Source organism: Micropterus salmoides, unplaced genomic scaffold (genome assembly GCF_014851395.1).
Source record: "Micropterus salmoides isolate LMB-PRFRI ecotype aquatic unplaced genomic scaffold, ASM1485139v1 Ms_hic_scaffold_5, whole genome shotgun sequence".
Classification (NCBI taxonomy): domain Eukaryota; kingdom Metazoa; phylum Chordata; class Actinopteri; order Centrarchiformes; family Centrarchidae; genus Micropterus; species Micropterus salmoides.
Window position 1 is genome coordinate 30,633,889 of NW_024044237.1, and position 12,313 is coordinate 30,646,201.

Here is a 12,313-nt window from a genome sequence, read left to right on the forward strand (position 1 = left end):
CTTTGCTACATGTCGCCCCCTTCTCTCCAGCTATACTTCATTTAAGGCAAAAGCCCAAGCAAGAAGAAAACGCTGCAAAATACTGAAATCAGCACTCAGCTCAGTTTTTAATGATACATTTTAATTTGTGGCATTAATGATATGTACATCAGACATCTAAAAATAAGCTAACTGATAGTCATAGCCGGTCAGGTAGTTGGGTTTGGAGCTGCTGTGTTTTGTGTATTGTGTCTCTGTGGTAGACTTGATAGGATACTTTACTACTTTAACAAAATAAACAGGAGTAGCCAAGCTAAAATAAAAGTGGTGCATTAGCTCAACTTAAATAAAGTGTGGGATGTTTTGCATTGCCAGTTGTATGTTATCCCTCCTCCATACTCCTCTTGTGAAAACCATTTTCAAATGTGAATCATAATTGTTAATAGCCCTGCAGCTTTGCCTGCGTGTGCAGGGGAGGAACACATGGTTAAGTTAAAGTGTGTGTTTGGTTTTCAAGGTTTAAAGAGGCACTTAGAATTTATAGGCTCAAACACTTGTAGTGTGGTAATATCATATACCTGCATTTTCTCCTACCTCTCCTAAAGACTCAATGACGATTGTATGTAATGGATAATTTTAAGGTTCAGTTTATGTCACTTCTTTCCTCTAGTCTGCCATCTCTTTTATTCTTGGACAAAATGTTTTATCTTTTACTGCACTTCGTGATGAGTGTAATTGTGTCAGTAACAAGTTTCACTTGATTTGATGTCTATGTATACACTCACTTCCAGACAGTCAAAACAACAATTTCACTGTCAGAGAGTAAACAAGCCAGTCATAGTAGCTGTCACATTTTGCTTTCACCTTGTTAAAACCCTGTAGAGAACTTGGGAGGCTGGAAAAGATGTGAAGTGAGACAACATGCAAGGTGCATAACGGCCTCACAGAGCTTGGGGGCTAAAGTCATTACAGATATCAGCTTTTTGATGTTTGGGGACTGACAAATTACCTCGTTAGACCACACTAGCTTGAGTGAGGCATGTCTGTCAAATATATGATAAAAGTATTGCCTAAGGCTGCTGTTGATTTTGAACAGATAAGTGGGAAACAGATAAATGTGCGTTCAGGTGAGTAAAATTGTGTTGTAGTGGTACATTAAAATTTAAACACGTACCTGTCACAACAAGGTAACTGTCTCCAGTTTAAAGAATAAAACCCCTCAATTTAATAGGTAAATATATTTTTTTAATATAATTGAACCTAAAACTTGGCAAATCTGGATTCCATGTCTCCAACCTTCCCCAGGATGCAGTTGAAGACTTTATGAAGAGGGGGTTCGGCAATGCACAGCAGTTGTTGCATTGAGACAACACTATAGTCACTGGAGAAAACATTACCATACCGGTGTAGAACCAGGACCTCATGATATCCACATGCATCTCATAATGGACATCTCTCAACATCTCAAAAGGAGAGGAGCCAGGCCCTTAGTGAGGAGTTTAGTTCCAGAACTGGGGGTTTGCTCCATTTTTCAATCTAACGGGGGCTTGCTCACCACTAGATAAGTGACATTTACCAAGGCCCGCAGTCGTACATGACACAAGACACTGAACACCCACACCCAGTTGGTGAGCCTCCAGGACAGCAGCTCTTGCTGTCTGTGGCCAGGCTCGCTTCCAAAGCCTAATGCTCCAGATAGTTACCCAGGATTCACTATTCAGAGTGACTTTGCTCCTAAGACACTGGTCAATAGACATCTTCAAATCACAATTAGATTGTCTTCTTACCTGGGACCAATTTTTCTCTCATTATTATACAGTATATAATAAAAACAGGACTAATCTAAAAATGTATCTTTCTGATACTTCACAAGTGAAAGTTGATGTGGACAAAAAAAAGTTATCTATTGAGACAGATGAAGTCCACTCAAGTGCCATCCTAGACATTCTTTACCTGTTGACTGTCTCACAACCTGTCCGCACCAGATGCTTTTCATCTGCATTTTTTAAGTGAATGCCTTACAATTCGTTTTCACATCTATTTTAACCAAGAAGCTGTTCACACATAGCTTGTGAACAGCTATAACATCTCGGGACAATGGGATCATGGCTAGTTTCTTTTTCAAGAGAGGCTTAGTAATGGCATTCTTGAAATAGGTGGGGACATTACCAGTAATGAAGGAATTGTTAATAATTAAGAGCAAGCTGGAGGCAATAGCTAGTATAACTTCCTTAAGGATGTAAGAGAAAACACATGAGCAACTGGAAGAATGTTTTACAGGTGACAAAGTGTAGAAAAGGTCCTGCAGGTTGCTGAGTGCATCAATTTTTGGACAAGAGAGTGGGCAGAAACCTTTTGGTGTAGTCTATGGTATAGGGCCGGGATTTACAAGTCAGAAGATTTTCTAGTATCTTTAACTTTGTGGCTGTGTAGAAACATTGAGCTTTTTAAGCTTCAAGTAATCAGATTTCCATTTAGGTTTAACCTGTCTACATTCCTGTTTGAGGGTGTGAATGTAATTATTCATCCTATGGATTGGTTTAATATGTTTTTAAGTCAATTGTTTTAGAGCATGGAATATTAAAGCAGTCATTGTGATGGCTACCACACCAAACATAACATTGAGTGATACAGAATTTGGCTCCTCACTGGATGTGTTTTGAATACTAGATCATCTTCTGAAAAAAACTGAGCTGCATAATGCCGTTATTATTCTTAGTCATTCCCTATCTAGTTCAACCTTTACTAGTAACAGAAATTCTAATAGATTTTTTCAGTATGTATCCAGACAGTTGTTTTCACAGCCACAATTTAGTCAAATGGCAACAACAACATTAACAGTACTTTTCCACAGTCATCATGCAAATAATGTCAGAAAGATGAAAATGTGGAAGATGAGGCCACAGAAAACATGTAGGTGTGTGTTCTTTAGCAATGCCTGAGCCCTTAACCTGCCCCAGATCTGAAGCCTATCCTCTATGTTAGGGGAAAAAAGCTCTGAGTTTGTGGGCAGAGGAATGCAGCTCACATCTTTGCCATAGCAGCCGTAGAGGTAATGTGCTCGCGTGTTGGCGCATGTCGAGGTAAGCGCACCTCCCTCTTCTGTATTAATAACCGCATGTCCTATTGCTGTACCAACTGGGCTGTTTTTTACTGGGCCATGGTTTGCTTACGGGAAGATAGATGATGAACTCCCCCACCTCTTCCTCGAATTTACACAATTACTTCCCCTGATGTCTGTTTGGCTGAAGTGTTCCCAATCACTGAAGGAACAACCCCTGCACATCTCAACCCTGTCACCCCACATATGCCAAGAGCAGATTTAAGCAATAAAAAAATTAATACAACATAAAGAAATTGAACAATAGCGTGCAAGGACTTAATTTATGAATAAATAGTTTAAAATTCACACTTTTTTTGTGATAATGGCACAGGCTTGACAAATCCTGACAGGAAAAGAGTTGCCTGCTTTTTTTTTTGGGAGAAGAAAAATGTTTACATAAGCGCATCATCCGTGACAATTGACTTATACATAGAAGGAACTGTTATTAAGATACAGTCAACTGTCAAAATCTTGCCGTGAAAGAAAAAATCACTGGTGATGACAATGATGGCTTCCTTTCCGTCTAATATAAACATACCAGCATGATCACTTTTCCCCCCAGGGCAAAGTCATTGTTCCATTTTGAAAGCTCTCTGTGAATGCTTGAAATGTTCCCTTGATATTTTTCCCTCTGCTCGTTTATTTGCTTGTATCCAGGTGATGTGCCAACCTGCCACATCAAGCACAGACGGCCTTATTTCCTCAGAGCAAAGGTCAAAACAATTGTCATGGGAAGAATGGGCGTGTGTGTGTAGTGTAGTAGAGAGTCTGTACTTAAAATGTCAAACTTAAACTACTAACTACCCAAGGAAACAGATACTTTAACAACATGGTCACTCAAACAAGCCATTGACAAAGGCTTTTACATCTGATCACAAAATGTTATGATAATACAACATTCTAAGCAGTCTAAATCACTAACTGTGGCTGCACAGAAAAGAATTTGATCCCTTTAATGGAGAATTTGTTTTGCCATATTTCTATATTAAACGAAATTCAGATGGTTTGTTTACGGAAATCACATCTGTCACATTGTGTCACACTCATGGTCACACTACATGACTGATGAAGCGTAATTTAAAGCAAAGTTGTCTTTCACTGCCACTTGGGGCCGCCAAAGTGCAAATTTGGCAGTGCAGCTTTACAAAGAATGGTTCTTTTTCAACACATATGCATGTCCCATTTTGGAGGACAAATCCTGCTTTCCAACTTCACTCTTTCTTAATAACCACACTTACCACCAGTTATAGTACTGACCACATGTCTTAACCACAGAATTATTATATAGTATTATCATGTGTTAACAACACCTGTTGTCCTGAAGTGCGTTTTTTCAAACTAGGCGCACAGATGTGATTAAAATCCCACATCCCTTTGGGTCGTGAGAAAAAAGAGGGCGGAAATGTGCATGCCTGCAGAGACATGACCTTACATTTCTTTCCACCAAAGATGAGTATGAAAATATTGTTCTCAATTAGATGTACTGCAGGTAAAACCTAGAAAGACAATTTGACAGATAATATATAATTTCACTGAACTTTTGCAGAACTTCTAATGTAGTAAAACACCTAACAAAAAGTTGGTGTTTGCACTAAAACAGATATATAACAACAAATAGACACATAAGGTGACATTACTTGAAGCCTAATAATTAGAGTAGGTTTATTTGCTACCCACCAAATCTTTTAGCTATCAAAACTGGAGTTGTAAAAATGCAGACGGAGGCATTGTGAGTGGAGTGATATAGTCAGTTTGACAGCAGTGTTAGCATTCCCTGAAGGCAGTTTAAAGAACAGTGTAGGATGAGGTTGCATAATCTGTGCCTCAGATTCATGGAAAAGAATGCCTGGGCTTTGAGAAAAATATACTGACACTTCCAAGTCATCTGGAGAGAAGCATGTGGAGCAACACTCTTGGCAACAACACAGGTGATCGTATCAAATGGAAATTTGTAGCTTAATTGATACTAGTTGCTACAAGCCATATTAACAAAGGAGGTGATGAAGTAGTGACAACACACATCTGAAATTTTATTTGAAATTGAGAGTTTGTTTCTTCAAGCCTATGTAAACAGATTTTTAAACTTTTAATAAATGACTAAGCCACAATTGGCTTTGAACTTTGAACTGAATACAGACTTAATGTGACATTTTCATGTTAAAAATAAAAATAAATTCATCCATTAATCGTTAACCACTTATCCTGGACAGGATCGCAGGGGGCTGGAGCCAATCCCAGCTGACATCGGGCAAAAGGCGGGGTACACCCTGGACACATCGGCACTCTATCGCAGGGCCACACATATAATGGTGGGAGGAAGCCAGAGCACCTGGAGAAAACCTACACGGACAACATGCAAGCTCCAGACAGAAAGGCTGGGGCAACTGTGGTTTGAACCCACAACCTTCTTGCTGTGAGGCAACAGTGCTAACCACTGCACCACCACGCCAACCAAAATAAATTCAAGGTCAGGCAATTTGTGATTCAGTCCTCAAATGAGCTTACAGGTAGGTTCCTGCGGAGTTTATGACCACTTGTAGTGCCATAGCCAACACATCCTCATTCCTAAATGTCTAAAAAAAGGTCATTTGCCAATGACTCCCAAAACAACATTCGGCTTATGGTACCAAAACTACTTTGTTAGGTTTAGGAGAAGATCATGGATTGGGTTAAATAAGTAGCCTACATTAGTTACGTAAGTGAAATTTTTGCAAATTTATTAAAAAAGAAAAACTGAAATATTACATGGTCATAAGTATCCAGACCCTTTGCTGTGACACTCATATTTAACTCACATGTTGTACATTTCTTCTGATCCTCCTTGAGATGGTTCTACTCCTTCATTGGAGTCCTGCTGTGTGTAATTAAACTGATTGGACCTGATTAGGAAAGGCACACACCTGTCTATATAAGACCTTACAGCTCACAGTGCATGTCAGAGCAAATGAGAATCATGAGGTCGAGCTCTGAGACAGAATTGTGGCAAGGCACAGATCTGGCCACGGTTACAAAACAATTTCTACAGCACTCAAGGTTCCTAAGAGCACAGTGGCCTCCATAATCATTACATGGAAGAAGTTTGGGACGACCAGAACTCTTCCTAGACCTGGCCGTCCAGCCAAACTGAGCAATCGTGGGAGAAGAGCCAAGGTGAGAGAGGTAAAGAAGAACCCAAAGATCACTGTGGCTGAGCTCCAGAGATGCAGTAGGGAGATGGAAGAAAGTTCCACAAAGTCAACTATCACTGTCGGGGCTTTATGGCAGAGTGGCCCGACGGAAGCCTCTCCTCAGTGCAAGACATATGAAAGCCTGCATAGAGTTTGCCAAAAAACACATGAAGGACATGATGGTCCCAGACTATGAGAAATAAGATTCAATGGTCTGATGAGACCAAGATTGAACTTTTTGGCGTTAATTCTAAGCAGCATGTGTGGAGAAAACTAGGCACTGCTCATCACCTGCCCGATACAATCCCAGCAGTGAAACATGGTGGTGGCAGCATCATGCTATGGGGGTGTTCTTCAGCTGCAGGGACAGAACGACTAGTTGCAATTGAAGGAAAGATGAATGCGGACAAGTACAGAGATATCCTGGAAGAAAACCTCATCCAGAGTGCTCAGGACCTCAGACAACAACAAGACAATGACCCTAAGCACACAGCTAAAATAACAAAGGAGTGGCTTCGGAACAACTCTGTGACCATTCTTGACTTGCCCAGCCAGAGTCTTGACCTAAACCCAATTGAGTATCTCCAGAGAGACCTGAAAATCCACCAACTTTCACCATCCAACCTGACGGAACTGGAGAGGATCCCCAAATCCAGGTGTGGAAAAACTTGTTGCATCATTCCCAAGAAGACTCATGGCTGTACAAGCTCAAAAGGGTGCTTCTACTCAATACTGAGCAAATGGTCTGAATACTTATGACCATGTGATATTTCAGTTTTTCTTTTTTAATACAATTTGCTAAAATTTCTACATTTCGGAGGGGGGGGTTCTGTCAAGATGGGGTGCTGAGTTTATATTAATGAGAAATAAAATTAACTTTTTTGATTTTTGGAAAATGGCTGCAATGAAACAGATTGAAAAATTTAAAGGGGTCTGAATACTGTACCACTGTATTTTTGGGGATGGTCTGATCTGGTTTTGTTGTTGTTAGCTATTCAGTTGTTCAACGGTTGATGGCTGTAACGTGCCAAGAAATGATGCAATGCGCCAACATAGGCAGTGAAAAAGAAGACAACAAACCAGCAAAATGGATATAAACAATGCAAGTAAAATTATTGTGAAAATCTGCTTTGCAAATGTTTTACAAGGAAGGAAATGCATGTTTAATAGATCTCAAAGAAAAACACAATGTGAATATAACTTTTATATGTTCATAAGAAAACTCCACAGGACACCTTTAATTTGAAATGGAATTTAAACTGTTGTACCTACAAGCTCAGAGTTTGAACATCATTACCGGAGTTCAACTAAAATGGGTTAAACTCTGGAAAGGATCTGATATCATCATATATAGGACCAAAACTTTCCTGGTAGGGATATATTTTTGGATGTCATCTGTTAAAAACCAGTATCTATTTATGGTATTGCTTTCATAAATTAAATGCCCTACAAAAATCAAGCACAAGAGACTGGAAAAAGAGGAAATGTAACCCGAGAGAAATGGGTGGTCAAAAACAGAGTGCAGGGTAGAAAGAAAACAAAACAAGCTTTAGTTTTGTGATGAAAAAAGTGAAGGACCAACACATTCCTAAATTTATGATTAACACAGTTTAAATTGCAGTTTAGCCATTTTTCTTTCAGTCCGTATTGTATTGTAATATATTGTAATTTGCTGCATTTTAAGTAGAATTCGCTCTAAGCTGGTTCTCATGTTTTATTTATATTTTGCATATTAGTCTAGCTAGATGTTTTTCAGATTAGCATCTAGAAACAGCCACTTGTAATACATGACATGCTGGTTCAGTGTTTGAAGAGCTATAAAAAGGTTTGAATGCGCAAGAACAGCCTGAGCCTATTAGATGTCATCTACTATACCTCCTCTCTCTAACGTCTATAACATTAAGAAGTGTTGTGAAAACAAATGTGTGTCTGTGAACATGTCTGTTTTGCAGTTGTTTGTGTTTTTAACTTCACATCCCTGGAGCTTTTATATTTTTTATTTTTTCAATTTAGATAAAAATCACATGCAAATTATGTTTTGCTTGTGCTAAAATGCCCTGACCAGTACAAATGATTCACTGTGGATAAAAGCTTTACACAACACACACACACACACACACACAGGCTACAGGCTTTTAATAAGGCAGGTGGCTGAACAAGCTGGTTTAATACTGCACAAACTGCACATCCTGTGCCTCACTCATACATTCTTCATAGAAGGGACAAACACAAACAAAACACACCTGTTCTCCTTAGAGCGCACACACAGAAGAGATCGTCCTCAGATGGAAGCGTCTATGACTGAAAACAAACTGTCATGACTTTCCTGTCCCATATCGTGTGACTGCTGGATTAGAGAAAAGGGCAATATTTCCCTAATGGCCTAATGTTGTGTTTGGCAGCCACACGTAGGGTACTGATACTGAAGTATCAGTTCACCCAAATTACAAAAGCAGCATACATCTCTTGATGACCTCTGTTGCTATCCAGCCATGCATTTTAATTCATGCAGGCTTTGAGATGCCAGTCTCAGATTTCTGAAATTCACATTAAACAAACATATTATTTTACCATTTCACTTTTTCTGACAAGTTTTTTTCTTCTTTTTTTTGTTCTTATTTCATTTTGTTCATTAATACAAATACGATTTATCACCTTTTTAGCCTGCTTCTACAAGGGACTTTACTTTTTACACAGGTTTTTTTTGTTGGCATTAGAGAAAATCTAATGGCAACAAAATGAGCATGCGTCAATGCTAGCATTTTATTTCTATTTACATATAAAGAAACTTGTAGACCTGACATTCTTATATATATATATATATATATGTATGTGTGTGCACACTTTGGGATTTTGATTTGTGTGTGTTTGTGCGTGTATTCATACCCCGAGGCTGGTTCAGTCAAACCCTGGACTGGAATTCAAGTCAACCACAAAGGGGGGATTTCCACGTGCCTCTCAGTCGTCTTGTTTGGAACATAAAATTGTGCGTCATCCCGTGGCAGCATCCGCCTCACTTCCTCGTGGCTACAGGGCAAAAACTGTTCAGCTGGCAGTGAAGTAATGCCTGACTCACACTTCAGGTAAAAGCTTAATCAATTTTATCATTATGAAGTATCGCTTTGAAGTTAACATCTGGACTTTAGTGCCACCCAGTGGTGACAACAAATATGGGTTGTTATTACAATTAAAGGAAAGGTTCACATTTTTTTCAAGTATGTCTTAAAACAACTCTCACATGCCCATATGGTCATTGAAAGTACTGCCAATTGCTTTAATTGTTCCTGCAGTCCATAGTGGTCAGAAAAACATTCTTCTCATAGCAATTTCAATGTAAGTGATGAGGGTCAAAAACCACTATCCTATGTCAGTGACAAAACTGAACTTAAGATTGTAAAGTTCAGCTAAAGCTAATATGAGGTTTCAGCAGTTTGAGTAAGTCAAATCAAAGTTAAGTCTTTTCTGTTAGCTAAAACGTCTTTGTTAATATGTGTTGGCTGAAGTTCAGCCAATCTGAGGAAACAAAAAAAGGGAATTTGGTACTAAAAACAGTGGAAGATACCTACTTGATTCATCTAACTCAGACTGTTGAAGCTTAATAGCTGTAAGTGAACTTTAAAAGTAATTTTTTCACAGAACAAGAACTAACATATAATTGGTTTAGAAAGTAATCTCTTCAGGAGGAACACTAACAGCGACCAATAATGCTTTCAAGGTACATTTTGTTTTTTTAGTGTTATTTTAAGAATAAATGTGAATCTATGCTTTTAGGAGGAAAAAAGACTATTTTGACAATGAGGAAAAAAGATCCAGCATCCAGATGCAAGTTAATAATGCAGTTACAATTATTAAATTGTATATAATTGGGATTTGGAAGCACCAATAGACACCACATCAAGGATTTTGCATTGAACTTGACAAAAAAGCTAACTTTGGCCAATATCTAAAGGCACTGTTACCCAAAATGCTTAACGGTTTTCTCAATTCTGTATTCATAGTCCTCATCAGCTTTTAAAGCTGGAAAGTTTAACCACCAGAAAGATGCAGTCTAACAGTTGACAAACTGCTTAACACCAGTGATCAACACAGAAAAACTAGGATACTCAAACTACACCCAAGTTGCAGATAAATCAAGCTACAAAGCCCACTCATACAGTGGGGAGAACAAGTATTTGATACACTGCTGATTTTGCAGGTTTTCCTACTTACAAAAGCATGTAGGGGTCTGTAATTTTTTAATCATAGGTACACTTCAACAGTGAGAGACGGAATCTAAAATAAAAATCCAGAAAATCACATTGTATGATTTTTAAATAATTAATTTGCATCTTATTACATGACATAAGTATTTGATACATAAGAAAAGCAGAACATAATATTTACAGAAACAGAAACCTTTGTTTGCAATTACAGAGATCATACGTTTCCTGTAGTTCTTGACCAGGTTTGCACACCCTGCAGCAGGGATTTTGGCCCAGTCCTCCATACAGACTTTCTCCAGATCCTTCAGGTTTCGGGGCTGTCGCTGGGCAATACGGACTTTCAGCTCCCTCCAAAGATTTTCTATTGGGTTCAGGTCTGGAGACTGGCTAGGCCACTCCAGGACCTTGAGAATGCTTCTTACGGAGCCACTCCTTAGTTGCCCTAGCTGTGTGTTTCGGGTCATTGTCATGCTGGAAGACCCAGCCACGCCCCATCTTCAATGCTCTTACTGAGGGAAGGAGGTTGTTGGCCAAGATCTCGCAATACATGGCCCCATCCATCCTCCCCTCAATACGGTGCAGTCGTCCCCCCCCCCCCCATAGAATGTTGTTTCCACCTCCGTGCTTCACGGTTGGGATGGTATTCTTGGGGTTGTACTCATCCTTCTTCTTCCTCCAAACATGGCGAGTGGAGTTTAGACCATAAAGCTCTATTTTTGTCTCATCAGACCACATGACCTTCTCCCATTCCTCCTCTGGATCATCCAGATGGTCATTGGCAAACTTCAGACAGGCCTGGACATGTGCTGGCTTAAGCAGGGGTACCTTGCGTACGCTGCAGGATTTCAATCCATGACGGCGTAGTGTGTTACAAATGGTTCTCTTTGAGACTGTGGTCCCAGCTCTCTTCAGGTCATTGACCAGGTCCTGCCGTGTAGTTCTGGGCTGATCCCTCACCTTCCTCATGATCAGTGATGCCCCACGAGGTGAGATCTTGCACCGACCGAGGGAGATTGACCGTCATGTTGAACTTCTTCCATTTTCTAATAATTGCGCCAACAGTTGTTGCCTTCTCACCAAGCTACTTGCCTATTGTCCTGTAGCCCATCCCGGCCTTGTGCAGGTCTACAATTTAATCCCGGATGTCCTTACACAGCTTTCTGGTCTTGGCCATTGTGGAGAGGTTGGAGTCTGTTTGATTGAGTGTGTGGACAGGTGTCTTTTATACAGGTAATGAGTGGAGAACAGAAGGGCTTCTTAAAGAAGAACTAACAGGTCTGAAAGACCCGGAACTCTTAAGCTACACGGGGCAACTTTTTGAGCAATGTTGCTGGGTAATCTTGCTAGTGGCAAGTCCGATGATGTTTTGAACGGATAGTGGCGGGGCGGGGCGGCTGGCAGAGTGGTGGAGGAAGGGGATTACGGTAGTAATCTTTACTCATGACCATTGACGGCAATGTTGCCCTGCATGATTGTTCTAAAAGTTGCTGTGTGTATCATCAGCTTCACTGGTTGGTAGGTGATCAAATACTTATGTCATGCAATAAAATGCAAATTAATTATTTAAAAATCATACAATGTGATTATCTGGATTTTTGTTTTAGATTCCGTCTCTCACAGTTGAAGTGTACCTATGATAAAAATTATAGACCTCTACATGCTTTATAAGTAGGAAAACCTGCAAAATCAGCAGTGTATCAAATACTTGTTCTCCCCACTGTATTGCTCATGTTTGTGTCTCTCATAGCTGGATGAACCATACTTGTAGTGAACTCTTCAAAGTAGAGTGGGTTGTTTCTTCCATAGTCTTAGGAATACGGGTTTGCTGTTGATGTTCTGCTTCTGTTTAAAGGAGGAAAAAA

General features: G+C 39.7%; 1 long non-coding RNA gene across 1 annotated transcript; it reads right to left on the reverse strand.

Annotated features, from left to right (window-relative positions):
- Positions 1 to 8,384: 8,384 nt before the first annotated feature.
- Positions 8,385 to 12,289, reverse strand: LOC119889134. Its single transcript, XR_005442014.1, has 3 exons — positions 12,214 to 12,289; positions 9,136 to 9,276; positions 8,385 to 8,786 (listed from the first exon to the last, which is right to left on the reverse strand). It is a non-coding gene; the product is annotated as an uncharacterized LOC119889134 (long non-coding RNA).
- Between the last annotated feature and the right edge of the window lie 24 nt (positions 12,290 to 12,313).